Here is a 17776-nt window from a genome sequence, read left to right on the forward strand (position 1 = left end):
CTTTCAAATTTTCTATAAATCTCAACCATCATAATTAAACACATAAATAACTTTTTCTTTAGGTTTTCACTTTCACCTTTCTCCTTCTTCAATTTCACACTCCCTACTCATCAATTCTCAGCTTCTAAGGACTAATTCCCCTTAAGACGGTCGTCATCCATCTATCATAGGGGAGGGCAACTAGATATGACTGTGTATTTTGAATCTACTTAAGTTTAAAAATGAGAATTATCATTTGGGGTGAAAAATAATACTTTAAATTAAACAAATACGCGAAAATCACCTTGAGTGCAAATTGCAGCAATCCAAACTTTGAACTTACTAACTCTTACTGACATAGTGTTCTGAATAGTTAGAAAAACCAAGTTTAACATCAAAACACAAAAATAAAAACATCACAAAGTAGAAATAAATATAAAATTGTCCAACCAACTTAAACCAAAGAAAAATAGAATAAAGAATGAGAATTCCACTACCCTACACTTAAAAGGAAGCACTATCCCAGTGCTTGTAAAATAACCATAGTATGAGGTGGCGATGGACTCCGTGAACACATGTCAGCATCTGAATCTGGACCATAGGCCACTGCTCCCAAATATAGATCATCATCATCTACATCTACCTTCTCTGACTCTTAATTGAAAGTACCTAGCCGACACTTCTCGTCAGTTGGTATATCATCATCAATTGGATCTATAAAATTAGTGCCTATCAGTAGCATGGTCCTTGAATGATGACCAAGAGGATAGTCCAATGCTATATCTTTAATCTCCTGCTGGGTAGCTGGGTGCCCACCAACCTATAACTGAAGCATCTGTAGCTCATACAATTGGGAAGTGATTTCATCATTTCAAGCCTGGCGCTCGGGCATAGTCAATACAGCACCATAAGTAGGACCACCCTTAGTATGTGATACATAAATAGTGCTAGTGATTACAGGCAGCCTGTACCCCTAAAGCCATACCTGCTCTTCAGATGAATACGCTTCTTTTTCATGGTCGAGAAAATCACTGCACCTATATTCATATAAATATCATCACACATTAAGGAATAGATAAGGTACACCCTTTTGTGTTTTATATCTGTTAGGTGTGTTACTTGTATGAGACAAGTGTAGATGATCTTGGACTAGATTTGGGCCTCCCTATTCATTTGACTAAAGGGTAATGTGAGGTGAACGTTGTTTTCTTTATTATAGGTCCATATTATTGTTGAGTGATTTCCATACAGTAAATAAAAGATGTTGGAATATGGTGGTTCTATATACCTCAATTGTAAGGGCTCAACATCAACTTTAGGTGTCCCAAGAAGAACATTCAATGAATGAGCATTGAAAGTGACCACCTATCCTTGTATTTTGACTTCTGAGTCTCTATCCCATGGGTCCTAGTTAGTGTAACACTCTCTGACGAGGATCAAGTTGCACTCATGAGGCTGTACAAATAAGTCATCCATGTGTAATTCTTCTATTCGGCACATAATGTGTGGAAACTCTCTGAAAAGATTCTCCATGTAAATGAATTGCTCGGTCGTATACTTAGATTCATCATGCTTTGCATAGTATTTTCATCTAGCCAATTTCCCATTCGTATAATTAGAATCATCATGTTTTTCATACCATTTTCATCTAGCCTCCAACACCTATTTAGTGTCATATATTCTCTCATGCCCATATAGGATAGCCGGAGGGTGATATGCACTACCACGCGGCCTATTTCTTTTTCTGGTTATCTTAGAAGATCCCGCCTTGGCCTTTCCCTTCTGGTTGCGACTCGACATAGTACCTTCCATATAAATCTTATAGTAACCACATCAAACAAGGCATCTATCTTTAAATAAACAAAATGAAGTGTGTGGTGTTTAGGCTACCCCACACTTAGTTGCTAGTACTGATGCATGGATACTAATGCAAGGGTACTCAGACTTCCCCCAATTAGCGATCCACACAGGCATGATGTCCAACATATTTACAACAAAACAATTCAGCTTTCTTTCAACTAGTAACATGTATGGTCATCCTCACTTTATCAAACAACTTCATATTATACTTTGATATTTAAATAGGACCACCCTTACTACTTGCGCATACAATAATTTCCACTCCTTCTACACCACCTGAACTGAAGATAAATGACACTGCAAAATGATGTCACCAATATGTACTCACACATTACTTTACGGCAACATATTTATACATAGACAAACATTATTTCACATATCACATCTCACCAACTAATCAAGGTAAAACTACTCTAGCCTGACGTTATTGAACAATTTAGCATCATACACCTAGCCTATGAAATCTTCCACAAAAATTCATAAACTCAAAAGTACTTACAGCAATGAATGAGCACTAAATAAAGACATTCTCTTAATTTAGAAAGTGCAACATCATATCCCCAAGGATGAAATCACACTAAATTTTCAACAAATCAACTAATGTAATGATTTCCTGCACCTTATCAAGCAAAATAATGAAGAATGAAGTACTTACCTTTTAATTGGTGAAGAAGATAAAGATGTAGAACTGCTTTGCTTGATAAAAAAATCACTACTCAGAAGAGATTTTGCTAAGGGAATTAGGGGGTCGCATGGTATAGGGTTAGAATTGAATGAGAGTTGTAAAATAGTGTGGCATTTAACGGCATTGAAGATTGGATGGGGTAGGACTTAAGTGGGCGGTGTCGGTCCATCTCGTGACTCTACACAGGGCGCCGTGGGCTTTATCCCTCCGCTCAACAAAGGGCACCGCGGGCTCTATTGTACTACTTTAGGCAGGGCACCGAGGGACTATCACCCTTGCTCACTAGAATGCCAAAAAAATTGCATGGATTTTAATCATCTGGAAAATATTTCATCCCCCTATTCTTTTTCACCCTCTACCATTCCATAGGTAGTATGTTACTTACCTAAACACTTCCTCAACATTGTTTTACTCACTTCTCAATTACCTTCATGATTCCATGTTTCTCATTCCTGCATACTAACCAAAAATAACAAACTAACATATGAAAAGGTGGGTTGCCTCCCACTCAGCGCGTTAGTTTTGGTCATGACACAACTTAATTTTTTGTATTTTTTTCTTTTTTTTTCTTTCTTAAAAACTAAAAACAGAAAAGAACTGTGCTATTACATTATAATCATGGGTGTCCTCCCATGCAGTGCCTTAGTTTACATCATGGCATGACTCATTTTAGTCTCACTCATCAGCAAAAGTGATGGACACATTGTGCTTATTTCCATGATCAGCCCAATAATGTTTCACACATTGTCCACTCACCAAGAACATTTCTATTTTTTACTTGTTCCACAACTTCACCGCACCATGAGATGTCATACGCACTACCTCACAAGGCCCAGACCACTTAGATCGTAACTTACTCAAAAACAATTTTAACCTTACATTGATCAGCAAAACAAGTTGGCCCGATTCAAAAACTCTATCAAGGATATGCTTGTTATGCTATTTTGTCATCTTTTCTTTGAACAGTTTGGCATTCTAGTAACCATAAAGATAAAACTCATCAAGTTCAACAAGCTTCAATAATCTCTTCTCACCAGCGTCCTTTATATCAAGATTCATCTTTTTAACTTCCTAATAAGCTTGATGTTCCAAATCTACAAGCAAATGGCAAGCTTTCCCATAAACCAAGTTATATGGAGAGGTACCTATGGGCGTCTTATAATCTATCCTATAAGCCCATAGTGCATCATCTAGCTTTTTAGCCTGTTCCTTCTGCTTACCATTGATAGTTTTTTGAAATTTCTGATTTATCTCCCTGTTGGATACCTCTACTTTACCATTTATTTATGGATTATACGTAGTGGCCACTTTGTGACTAACACCATATTAAGCTAGAAGATTTTTAAACCAAGTGTTAATAAAATGCATACCTTCATCACTAAAGATGGGTGCTTCTGTCAGTTTCTTCTTTAACTTCTTAAAAGAATGTTGATAAAGAGCTCCAAAATCAAATTTAGCTTTTTTATAATAATTTACACATGGGGATTGTAATCATCAAAAAATCTTAAAATAAAAAGCATGTAGAAGCCCGCATGCTCCAAGAAACTTAACGCATCCTTCACTGTTACTAGATATGGAAGCTTTTCAATCACTTCCACTTTGGCTCTAACTACCTCAAGTCCTCTATTTGACACCTTATGGCCAAGGACTATTCCTTTCTTGACTAAAAAGTTATTTTTCCCAATTCAGAACAAGATTTTTTTCTTCACAACAAGCTACAAAATGATCTAGATTATGCAAGCATCCATCAAAAGAATTACCATAAATAGAGAAGTCATCCATGACCACCTCAACAAATTGTTCAACCATGTCGTACAAAATTGGCATCATGCATCTCTGAAACATTGCATGTGTATTGCAGAGGATAAAAGGTATGTATCTGAATGGGTATGTGCCATATGGGCATAAAAGTGGTCTTTTCTTTATTTTCTAGCGCAATTGAGATCTGATTATACCCTCAGTATCGGTCAAGAAATAATAGTACTCCTGCCCTGCCAGCCTATCCAACATTTGATCAATGAATAGGATAGAATAGTAATCCTTTCTTGTGGCTTCATTTAGCATTCAGTAGTCAATGCAGATACTCTATCTAGTCGCCATGTGAGTGGGAATTAGCTCATTATCTTCATTTGTAACCACAGCTGTCCCATCTTTTTTTGGAATGCATTGTACTAGGCTTACCCACTTGCTGTCGGAAATTGGGTATACAATCCCACTATCAAGCCATTTGATAACTTTTTTTTGTACCACTTCCTTCATCACCAGATTCAATCTTCGTTGTTGTTTCACCCTTGGTTTGTAAAATTCTTCCAAGTATATGTTGTGAATATGAAAAGCTGGATTTATCTCAGTAATGTCAAACATCTACCACCTAATCGCCTTCTATCTTATTTTCAAGACTGTCACTGCTTCCCTTACCTACACATTGGATAATCCTGAAAACAAAATAATAGGCAAAGTGTCATTGTCACCAAGGTAAACATATTTAAAGTTAGGAGGAATAACCTTAAGCTCCAATTTGGAGCTTCATTTATTAAAGCTTTAGGCGATGGGCCAATTGGCCTATTCAACAGCTCAAAAGCTAGCTTTCTCATTTCAACAATTGCTAAATGCATGACTTGAACCAATTTAAGTTCCTCCGTATCTCCATAAAGATTATGAACCATTAAAGCTTTCTTAAGTGGATCATCTGACAACAGCTGCCTAAGATCATACTCAAGGTCTATAACAGATATAGCAAATAACTCTTTATATAAAGCAGGCAGTTTTAGCACTTTGTATACATCAAAAACCTCCACTTTGTCATGATCTCTCATATTCATCTTTCCTGTAGCTACATCAACTAGTGACTACCCTATTGCTTGGAATGGCCGCCCCAAAAAAATTGAACAACCATATCAGCTTCATAATCAAGAATCTCAAAGTCTACTAGAAAGATCAGTGATCCTACTTGCACTAACAGATCTTCAATAATTCCATCCAGACTAGCAAAGGACTTGTCAGGTAACTATAACAAAATGGTTGTGGCTTTGGAACTCCCAAGACCCATCTTTTGGAACTAAGATGTAGGGATAAGATTGATGTTTGCCCCCAAGTCATACAATCTATGAGCACTGATTGCCTGTCTAATAATGATCTGCAAAGTAAAACTACTTGGATCATTCAACTTCATGGGAAACTTACTTTGTATCTTAGATGTGCACTCCTCAGTAAGTTCAACTATAGCATACTCTGTCAACCGGTTCTTTTTTGCCAATATGTCCTTTAGGTATTTCACATATTTTGGAACACTCTGTAGAATATCATAAAGAGAAAGATTTACATGATCCTTCTTTAGAAGATCTAACAACTTTTTGTAACTTATCTCCTCTTGGAGATTTCACTTCCTTTGAGAAAAGGGTAAAGGTATAGTCCAGATTTTCTTTGAACCATTTATCCTCATTGGCTTTAGGATCATCATCAGTGGTTGTGGGACTAACTTTCTCAGATATGTCCTCCTCTAACTACATTCACTCCTCATTGTGACTGCATCCACCTTTTTTGGATTTGCCTCTATGTCGCTAGGTAAGCCTCCTTGAGGTCTTGTGTTTTGTTCTCCTACAGTCTGACCTAGTTACAACTCTAAATTCCTAATAATCAACTGTTGAATCTTCATATATACCTATTGACTTTTTATATAAGCTACCATCTGTACTTTATTAGCTAAAATCTACTTTACTATTTCGTCTATATTTCTCATTTGAGTAGTGGCTAGATAGCTTTGAACATATTGCTTCTGTTGATTTTATGGCACTGTCCCCTTAAACTAATAATTGTTCACTGCCTTATTTCCACCCCATGAGAACTTGGGATGGTTTCTCCAGTTTGGATTATATGTGTTACCAAAGTTCTATTGTCCCAGATGATTCACATTCCGCACATAATTAATAGAAGCTGGATTAACCGCACAAGCATCTACTGCGTGCTTATTACTTCCACAAACCTCACACAAAGAATTTACCTATTGGACTACATGAGTTGTAGTTGTTCCTTGTGGAACCCCAACCTTCATGTTGTTAAACTGGGCAAGCATCTAATTTTGCATTGCTAGAAGCTGAGCTGATAAAGTAGTGAACTGATCTATCTTTAATACACCTGCAACCTTCTTGGGAGCACTCTTTCAGTTAGCAGGCCATTCAGGGTTCCTTTGGGAAATTTGATTCAGCAATGTGTACAATTCATCATAAGTTTACTCAAGAGCTTGCCCACTTGTTGTTGAATCCAAGAGAATCTTTGCATTTGGTGCTAACCCCTCATGAAAGTATGAACGAGAACATCGTTAGACTAATGATGGTGAGGGAAATTTCTAAGTATACTTTTAAATCTCTACCAAGCTTGGTAGAGATTCTCTCCTTCTTTCTGTCTGAAACTCAGAATCTCGCTTCTCAAACATGAAGTCTTCCCTGATGGAAAGAATCGAATAAGGAACTTCCAAGCTAGATCTTCCCAAGAACTAATAGAGAGTGGTGGTTCAGCATGTAACCAACTCTTTGCTTCCCTAATTAAAGAAAAAGGGAAGAGCATTAGTCTAACATAATCATTATTCACCCCTACAAGAATATAAGTATCGCTTATTTCCAAAAAGGTCTAAATGTGCTGCTGTGGGACTTTATGTGAAAATCATCCGATAAATTTCCCAGCCAAATTAAGCAACTGCACTATATTATGCTTTAATTCAAATCGACCACCTAGCTTGGGCTTAAGAGTACTGTTATTTGCATAGTTTGTGAATGGGATTGCCACCTCATAAATAGGTCTAGCAGCTGCTTGAGTAGGAGTAGCTGAGACAATTGGAGCTAGGACATATCCGACATTTAGATCAACTGGATCATTCCTTTATTCAGCCATTTGAACCCATTGAATTGGATAATGAGATCTTCACCTCTGTTGAAATACCAGTTCTAGTTCCAAAAAAGGCTCTACCAACTCTCTATCTCTCACTAGTCCTGTGTCAGCTAAACCTGCAAAAATTCAACCGCTAAGATCAATTATTAACACTTACATTTACTATCAAAAACAAAAAATTTAATAAATTACTAATTGTACTAGTCACCAGAAACGACGCCAAAAATATGTTGCATTCAAATGCATACGCAATTGTATGTGATCGTATAAGTAATATAGTAACTTATACAGTCGGATATCGTACCCATGAGGACTGTGCAACTAGAAATTCAACCAACTTTAGTTTTTGACAAGGAGGTATTAAGTGTTGTTAAGTATCAAGATGATTTTGAAGTTTTGAATAAAATGTAAATAAATAAGAAACAATAATTTGTGACAATAGCTAAGAAAGTAAGGGTTGTAAACAGTAATGATGAGAATTCCAGGGTAAGGAACTTCTAACACTCTTACCGATCTCTATTCTCATTGTATTCTAGTTGGTTATCAAGTTATTGATTCGCAGGGTCTATAACACGATCATAGACTCCATACGTCTAATCGTCTACCTACATGAACTTTGCAACTACATCGTTTAGCGGGGTTACAATAATCCATTTAGATGTAAATGGCTATCTTTCTACGATTGAACAAAACAAGGCTTCTAGGCATATCTCTATCCTAGATGCTAATTTAAACCCTCTATTTTATAAAAGGATGAGAACCTTTCTCTTTAATTTCTTCGTTCTATCCTGTGATTCTCCTCCCGGATGCACATAGAAATATAGATTTATTCTAATAGTAGCCACTCGTCAAAATAGTAAGCACAAGAAATTAAGAACAACCCATATGATAATCCTATGAGAAACTTCAATAAATAATATCAAAGAGTAATCATATTTTTGGCCTCAACCGAAGAACATGGGTGTTTAGTCACTCATGTCTAAATTCAACATCCAAAATACATAATTAAATGTACCAAAAATTAATCCTCAAGTGAAGAAGTTCTAAGAAAGTCTAAGAACCCAAAAAGAGAGATTTTGCTATTTTTCTGCAGCTCTGTGATTTCCAAAGTGTCTTTATTATGTTTTCCGTATTGCCTTTTATACTAGTCCAATTTATGCCCTAGTGGAATGGAGCCTGCATCGCGGGCTTCAGCGCGCCGCTCTATGCTGGGAGCCACTTGGTCTGTTGCGCCACTCCAGGTGAGGCGCCACCTAGTCTGTTGCGCCGCTCCAACTTAGGTACTGCCTATTCTGTTGCACCACTCAAAGTGAGGCACCGCAGGCTAGTAACCCTGGAAATTGCCTTAAAAAAATTCACAAAGGCATGGAGTCATGGAACCTGAATCATGGGCTAATCACCCTGGTCCACTGGAAATTGCTTTCGACTATATTTTTAAGGCACAACACATTTTCCATTCAGCTCGTTACTCCGTTACCTGATCAAACCTTTCCATCTTGCTTTCCAACTCCTTCTAGTGTCTGCGATACTCAATATAATCAACTCATAACATCAATCATCACTTGCTTGATAACATGTATCCAATTTTGTCCAAATCCATTAAAAATTTACCCTGCATCACTAATCACATCCTTTAGATACAGAACACAATTAAGACTTTAATGCAATAAGAATAGTACATTTTGGCTCTTAGAAAAAGGACAAACATGGGTGAATATTAGTGATTAGACATATAAATATGTCAAAGATCACCACCCCGCACATAAGACCTTATTCATCCTCGAACAATTAACAACATAGGTGAATATTACTTATTAGACATATAAATACACCCAAGATCACCACCCCGCACATAAGACCTTATTTGTTCTTGAACAATCAACAACTCAATACCCAATTAAGCTCCACAACATAACCTAAGAGTAATGCTTACATTGGGCACTTACAATTTATAACAATGACTTTTCATCTCAAAACATGTCAAAAATACTTTTATGCACATGGATAATTTATTTAAAACCTCGTTATCTCAATAGTGATATCCAATTTCTTGGTAAACTTAATCAAATCACCCATTCTAACAACGCAATAAGTACTCCAAACATTTATTTGCATGCACCCTCAAAACAAGAAGTTTTCCCCAAACCACTCAAAACTTTTCAATATATTACATGAGGGGAATATCATAATTACATCACTCACTCTAAACAAAGAATTCATACATGATAGATAATGAATCATAAGCTTCCCCTTAGTGTACTACTCCACTAATAGTCGAATGTTAAGATGAAGGATCAATAAGGTATTTTATGGTTCCAATGTAGGCTAAGGGACAGGTAAAAACCATTATGGAAATAGTGACTAATCTTCCCAAGTGCTTTAATACATGTCAATCTACAATCAAAATCACATTCAAACAACCTGTAACACGCTAATTTTTTAAACCGAAATGCTACACGGTGTTCATGACCTTGAAGGACCACAAGCTAACCCATGATTGATATTTGTACCTGTATATTGCATAATATACATATAATACGTGGAAAACATAAACATGAAGGCCATAAGGTTCAACTGAATAAAACATGTCTTAAAATCATAATGTCCATGTGGGTGAATATACCCAAAACAACTGAATCAAAATCAAAGCTGAATACTAAATCTGAAAGTAAATCCGAAAGTACGTCTGAAAGCCTCTAGGTACTATTTAAATAAGGAGTTGAAGGAACATGTCTCCAACTAAAACCGTAAAACTGAACTAAAGAAATAAATGAATAAATCAAATAATGTTGTCCTCGAATGAAGAGGAATCACTACAACTCTGTATGCTGAAAGCGATTGCTACTGCTGGTCTGGGACTCATGTCTCTGAACCTATGGTGTAACATGAAAAGAAAGCACAATAGTGCAAATTCATAAGTACAACTGGAGTACTGAGTATACGAGTGAGGTAGTCTAAATGTAAAGGGTTTCATGCATGAATAATGCTAACTGACTGACTGATATGAACGTGAGAGTGCAAACAGACATATATAGAAACTAATATCGTGAATGCATGATAGCTAGATTTGTAAGATAATACATAGTTTACTGATAACTAACATGACTGATGCTGTGAATCTGATAACATGGGCGACTGTAAATAACAGTCATAAATTAGATGGAACTATCTGAGTTCTGTACGGTAACTAAGTAGACTGTATTTGACAGTCCTGATATACTAAAATCTGAAGAACTATCTAAGTTCTTTTACTGATAGTTATACTAAAACTGTGGAAGGTAGTGTTTAAATGACATGCCCCATGTATGCTATAATGGCTAAGCTGGGGTCCAATCTCTGCCCCGACTGGAGGGGTGTCAATACCGTGCCACTGTTAAGAACAGTTGTGAGTGACCCTTATCTAGCAGGTAATCAAGATGAGAATGGTGGGACCCTAAAATGACAGGTTAAGCCACCTCATCAACCCTATTCTAACAGGTTACGATGTCTCAACCTACGCTGGCTACGTAGTTCTAGAACACAAAGATGACTGCTAAGAATCATACCCTAAAATAGCAGGTGAGTTCCCATCCTTGGGTTCACTCGGTGCTAACCTCTACTCCCATCTGGAGGGACTAAACATGACTTAATTGACTGTACATGAACTGAATAACTAACATCCATTGACTGATGGAGTAGCACTATTATCTGAGAGTTAACTAAGATCATGGGATTTCTGATATTTCCTGAGTCACATGACTGACTGAGTTCTATAGATTATAGCTTGACTGAGATTATCGTGACAACATAACATGGCTTGAGGCAAACAGCTATATTTTTTGGGTATGAATACCTCCAGGACTCGATAGAAGAAAACAGGCTCACATGACATAAGTTGATCACAAGATTTGAGTCCACAATTCACTTTATCATAAGTAGGGGATAGTATGCTTCATGGTTTTATTCAACATCTCAACATGGTAAGAAAACATGGATATAATTCGCATACACAATTCATATCTCCATCATCATACATGCTTCATGAAACCTTCTTAAAATACATAAATATCATGGAAATTCATATTGAAGTATATAGCTAACATGGACTTGTCATTTAGATATCATGGAATCATGCACATAGGAATTTCTAGAATCCTAGGCATTTTATCAAACACCTTGTATGCATTCTTTAAGGCATAGGTGGATTTCATACTTCCAATATATCAAACCACTCAAAATTTATGATTTTCAACCAATAACCACATATATTGCATGAAAACATTCTTAGATATCATATTGAAACTCAAACAACAATCACCAACAAGTACATGTTCATATCACCACAAAAATTTTATAAAACAACATTTAAAAAGCATAATTCTTAAGTTGTATGAACGAATTGAATTCATAGATGAACACTACGCACACCTTATAATAGTAATCCGTGAAAATTGTAGTGAAATAGGCTTGTAATCGAAAACCCCCAATTGAACCCTAGACTTGTTTTTGGTTGTTCTTGAGAGAAAATTGATGAAAACTCAATATTTTGGTGAAAATAGGGTTAATCCCATGTTTAGGACTATATATAGGGTAGGGAAAATATCAAAAATACCCTCCAAGATACGGAGGTTGAATGAAAGAAAATTGCAAGCACTGGACTTTAGCAGGCGGCGCCTGCCTTAGTGCACCGTTATTTCCCAGGCAGCGCCTGCAGATCACGCACCCTCACTATTTGGAAATCCAAACGAGCCCTAAACAGATTCCCAAATTTCCAAAACTTACCCGGGATGTACTAAAACCTTTCCCCATCACAACGCAATTTAAAAATTGGAAAATGAATGTTAGGAAGGTCTTCAAATAGATCCCTAAAGTTTGGAGGTCTAAAATGAGACTAAGTGTTGAACACTTATGAAATTTTGCTATGTTTTGTGGTTTGTAAAACCAAATGAGCTGGACTTGGACACAATGATTTTGCAGGGTCTTATATTATCTCCCCTTGGGAACATTATTCCTCGAATGAGAATCAACTAAGAGGGTATACAAGACGATCTGAACATGGACTGAACATGAAGGACTTAAACATGATCTCATGACTGACATGCAAAACATACTGGACTCATGCATATCTGATGCATGGAAAACTAATACATGAATACATAACTGAATAATCTGATAAACTGGGTTTCTCAAGATGAGAATGCATATCTGATGCATGATCCTATAATTGAACTGATACATGAATGCATGACAGAGTATGCATTGGTAATATATTCCAAGTTATACTGGGAATATAAATATAAAACTGAATAAGCTTAAGAAGAACTATTACCTTGAGCATGATCTAAATTGATGGGGAAGAGGTGAGGATACTTGGTACACATATCTGCTTCTGCTTCCCAAGGAGGTCCCTCAAGAGACTGATTCTCTAAAGAACCTTGATTAAAGGGACTTCCTTGTTCTTCAATCTACGAGTCTGATAGTATAAGATTTCGACTGGAATCTCTTCATACGAGAGGTTGTTCTGAATGTTGATACTCTGAATAGGGATAATAATTATTGGGTCACCTATGCACTTCTTGAGCAAAGAAACATGGAAGACTAGATGGACTAAGGATAGATCTAAATGCAATTCGAGCTCATAAGCTACCTTACCAAAATGACTAAGAATCCTGAAAGGACCGACATATTGGGGACTGAGCTTTTCTTTCTTGTTGAAACTCTTCACTCCCTTCATGGGAGAGATCTTAAGATCGACATAGTCATTGACCTCAAACTCGAGATCCTTTCTATGAACATCTGCATAGGACTTCTTCGGCTCTGAGATGCCCAAAGTCTCTCTCTGATCAACTGAACATTCTCTAAGGCGTCAAATACTAAGTCAGGACCTATGACTAAGGCCTCACTAACTTTGAACCAACCGATCGGAGTTCTACATCTCCTACCATAGAGAGCTTCGAATGGAGCCATCTGAATACTAGAATGATAGCTATTATTGTATGAAAACTCAATCAAAGAAAAGTGGTCATCCCAACTTCCCTTGAAATCAATTTCACACGCCCTTTGCATATCTTCAAGAGTCTAAATGGTCCTCTCTGCTTGACCATCTGTCTCGAGGATGAAACACTGTGTTCAGATAGACTTGGGTACCAAGACCCTTTTAGAATGCTTTCCAAAATTAAGAGGTAAACTGGGTACCTCTATCTGAGATGATAGATAAGGGAACACCGTGTAATCTGACTAACTCCCTGATATAGAGTTTGGCATAATCCTTAGCTGAATAAGAAGTACGAATAGGCAGGAAATAAGCTGACTTAGTTATTTTGGCTACAATGACCGAAACTGAATTATGCTGATGATGAGTTCTAGGCAAACCCATCACAAAGTCCATGTTCACTTCTTCCCACTTCCAAGTAGGAATGGTGAACTCCTGCATGGACCCACTAGGTTTTTGATGCTCTATCTTAACCTGCTGACATGTAGATCACTTAGCCACAGACTCTGAAATATCTCTCTTCATCTAACTCCACCAATAGATCTCCCACAAGTCGCAGTACATCTTAGTGGCCTCTGGATAAATAGAGTATCATGCACCATGCGCTTATACAAGAATTCACTGCCTCAAGTCATCTACACCTGGAGCACACAGACGACCCTGACAAAGAACACTATCTCCCCTTTGGGAGAAAACCTCGACTTTATAATCCTAAACTAACTCTTTCAACTTGACAAGGCTAGGATCCCTATCTTGCTTCTCTTTCACCTCGAAAACTAGAGATGACTCTGATCTATTGTGAACACATACACCACTCTCTAAACAGTTGACTAAGCGAATGCCTAGTTTGGCAAGCTGATGGATCTCCTGAGCTATCTTTTTCTTGTTATCCTCAATGTGAGCAATGCTACCCATAGAGAGTCTACTGAGAGCATCGGCCATAACATTGGCCTTTCCCAGATAGTAAAGGACACTCAAGTCATAATCCTTCAAGATCTCTAACCACCTTCTCTGAGAAAGATTGAGATATTTTTGGGAAAAGACATACTGGAGACTCTTATGATCTATGAACACATCTACATGAACCCCATATAAATAATGTCTCCAAATCTTTAGAGAAAAAACCACTGTTGCTAACTCAAGATCATGAGTAGGATAATTATTCTCATGTGGCTTTAACTGTCTGGAGACGTAGGCTATGACCTTACCATGATGCATGAGGACATAACCTAAACCTACTCTGGATACATCACAATAGACTACAAAATTGTCTGAACCTTCTGGAAGAGCTAGAATTGGAGTTGAAGTGAGTCGAGTCTTCAACTCTTGAAAACTCTTCTCCCATGAATTTGACCACTAAAACTTAATCTTCATCTGAGTCAATCTGGACATGGGAGATACAATAGAAGAAAATCCCTCGACAAACCATCTGTAATAACTAGCCAAACCCAAGAAACTTTTGATATCTGATAGAGATATAGGTCTGGGCCAGTTTCTTACTGCTTCATTTTTCCGAGGATCTACCCTAATTCCATCACCGAAAATAATATGGCCAAGGAATACTACTGATATTAGCCAAAATTCACATTTACTGAACTTAGCAAATAACTGATGATCCCTGAGAGTCTGAAGAACAATTCTGAGATGGTCTGAATGATCATACTCCGTGCGAGAATAGACTAGAATATCATCTATAAAGACTATGACAAACATGTCCAAGTACTGCTTGAACACCCGGTTCATCAAGTCAATGGAAGCTGAAGGGGAATTGGTAAGACCAAAGGACATGACTAGAAATTCAAAGTGACCATACTGAGTATGAAAAGCTTTCTTTGGAATGTCACACTCCCTTACTCTGAGTTGCTGATAGCCCAATCTTAGGTCTATCTTAGAGAAGTAACTAGCACTCTGAAGTTGGTCAAATAGATCATCAATCCTGGGAAGAGGATATCTGTTCTTGACTGTGAGTTTGTTGAGCTGACGATAATCAATACACATCCTGAGAGAACCGTCTTTCTTGCACATGAATAATACTGGCGCATACCACGGGGAAATACTGGGTCTGATGAATCCCTTATCTAAGAGATCTTTCAATTGATCTTTCAGTTCCTTAAGTTCTGTTGGGGCCATTCTGTATGGCAGAGTAGAAATAGGCTGAGTATTCGAAAGAAGGTCTATACCGAAGTCTATTTCCCTTTTGGGAGGAATGCCTAGAAGATCTTTGGGAAAGATATTTGAATATTCATTAACAACTGAGACTGATTCAATACTTGGAGATTCGGAACTGGAATCTTTAACATGCATGAGATGATAAACACACCCCTTAGAAATAATTTTCCTTGCTCGAAGGTAGGAAATAAGTTGACCCCTGAATGTTGAAGTATTACCCTTCCACTCTAGGACGGGCTCATTCGGGAACTAAAATTGAACTATCCTATTTCTGCAGTCCACTATGGCATAGTAGGAATAAAGCCAATCCATGTCGAGAATGACATCAAAATCAAGCATCTCTAACTCAACTAAATCTGCTGATGTGGATTTCTAGAATATCATAATCGGGCAGTTCCTGTATACCCGCCGGCTATGATGGTTTTACCCACTGGGGTAGAGACTGAATAATGCTTTACTAAGATTTCAGGACTGATTCCAATATCGCCTGCTATGTATAGAGTAACAAAAGACAAAAATGCACTTGGGTCTAGCAAAGCATAAACATAAACATAGAAAATCTGTAACGTGCCAGTAATAACATCAAGAGAATTTTCCTGATCCTATCGGGTCTGAAGAGCATAGAGTCTATTAGAGCGCTGGCCACGGGTAGCACTGGAGGTGGTACCCTGCTGATTTGGGTGACCAGACTGAGCTGTGGAACAATTTTGGTGACCCTGAAGACCTGACTGCGGACACTCTCTAATCCTGTGGTCTGGTTTGTCACATCCAAAACAAATATCACTACCTGATCTGTAAACACCCCTGCGGTTCTTACCACAAGTCTGACATAGGGGACTAGTATGGGCACTACTGACACTTCCCTGAGACTTAGAGCCTAGTGCTATATCTCTAAACTTAGGTACTAGGGCACTAGCTGAAGACTAAACTAGAACTGGTGGCTTGGGATGGAACTGCAAATGGTTTTCTCCCTCTAATTTGGGTTGAGCAAAACTGAAATTGCCTAATTTTGCTCTCTTGTTCAGCCTCTTTCTAGTCTTAACCTTCTTCTCCTCTATGTACTGGGTATGGTCATGAGTTTAGCTAAAGTCATATCACTATTCAGCATCACAGACCTATACTCATTTACCACGCTATCATTCGCCCCTGACATGAACTTGCTTATCTTGGCCCTATTATCTGCAACCACATGAGGGGCATACCTAGATAGTTGAGTAAATCTGAGAGAATACTCCCTAACCATCATATTTCCCTGCCTGAGGCTGATAAACTCGAGAACTTTGTTTTTCCTCAGCTCTTGGGGAAAGAATCTGTCTAAGAAGGCCGTGACAAATTCCTCTGACTCAATAGGATTTGCATCCTCTAACCTTTTAGACTTCCACTATTTGTACCAAGCATGAGCAACATGCTATAATTGGTAGGCGGCTAACTCGGCACTCTCAATAGAAGTAACACCCGTGACGTCAATGACCTTTTAGACTTGGTCAATGAACTCCTGAGGGTCCTCATCAAACTTAGACCCATGGAAAGATGGAGGGTTCATCCGGGTAAAATCCCGAATCCTAGCTGCGGCTGAGTTGACCACTAGATTGGCCAAAATAACTGGTGGCCATTCATTCTAGGCAGCCATGGACTGAGCAAGTGTGGTAAATGCAGCTCTAAACTCTGCATGGGAAACATGTTCGGCCAAAGGATCTTCGGGTAAAGGAGCTGGCTGGTTCCTTCTATTTGGAGCCATGGTCTGAAATAAGAGAAGAATGGATTAGACTAAGATTTTAACTTGTAATTATGCTCACTAGCACGACATGAATACAGAAAGAAGGGAAATTATTCCTAAAACATCTTATATCCTCTTGCACATAATGTGGCATGCAACACACCCATGTACAAGACTCTACTAGATGCGGCTTTAAGATTTCCTAGGACTCTATTGAACCTTAGGCTCTGATACCAAGTTTGTAACGCCCCCAATTTTCTTAACCGGAATGCTACACAGTGCTCATGACCCTGATCGACCACAAGCTAATATATGACTAATATCTCTACCTGTACACTGCATAATATATATATATAATACGCGGAAAACATAAACTTGTAGGCCATAAGGTTCAACTGAATAAAACATATTTGAAAAAAATCATAACATCCATGTGGGCAAAAATACCCAAAATAACAAAATCTGAATCCAAACTGAATACTGAATCTGATAACTAAATTTAAAAGTACAT

At 37.8% G+C, this 17776-nt stretch overlaps 1 non-coding gene across 1 annotated transcript; it reads left to right on the forward strand.

Annotated features, from left to right (window-relative positions):
• Positions 1 to 6848: 6848 nt before the first annotated feature.
• LOC124898231 lies at positions 6849 to 6955 on the forward strand. The gene has a single exon (XR_007055207.1). It is a non-coding gene; the product is annotated as a small nucleolar RNA R71 (small nucleolar RNA).
• Positions 6956 to 17776: the final 10821 nt, after the last annotated feature.

This window comes from Capsicum annuum, chromosome 4, assembly GCF_002878395.1.
Source record: "Capsicum annuum cultivar UCD-10X-F1 chromosome 4, UCD10Xv1.1, whole genome shotgun sequence".
Classification (NCBI taxonomy): Eukaryota; Viridiplantae; Streptophyta; class Magnoliopsida; order Solanales; family Solanaceae; genus Capsicum; species Capsicum annuum.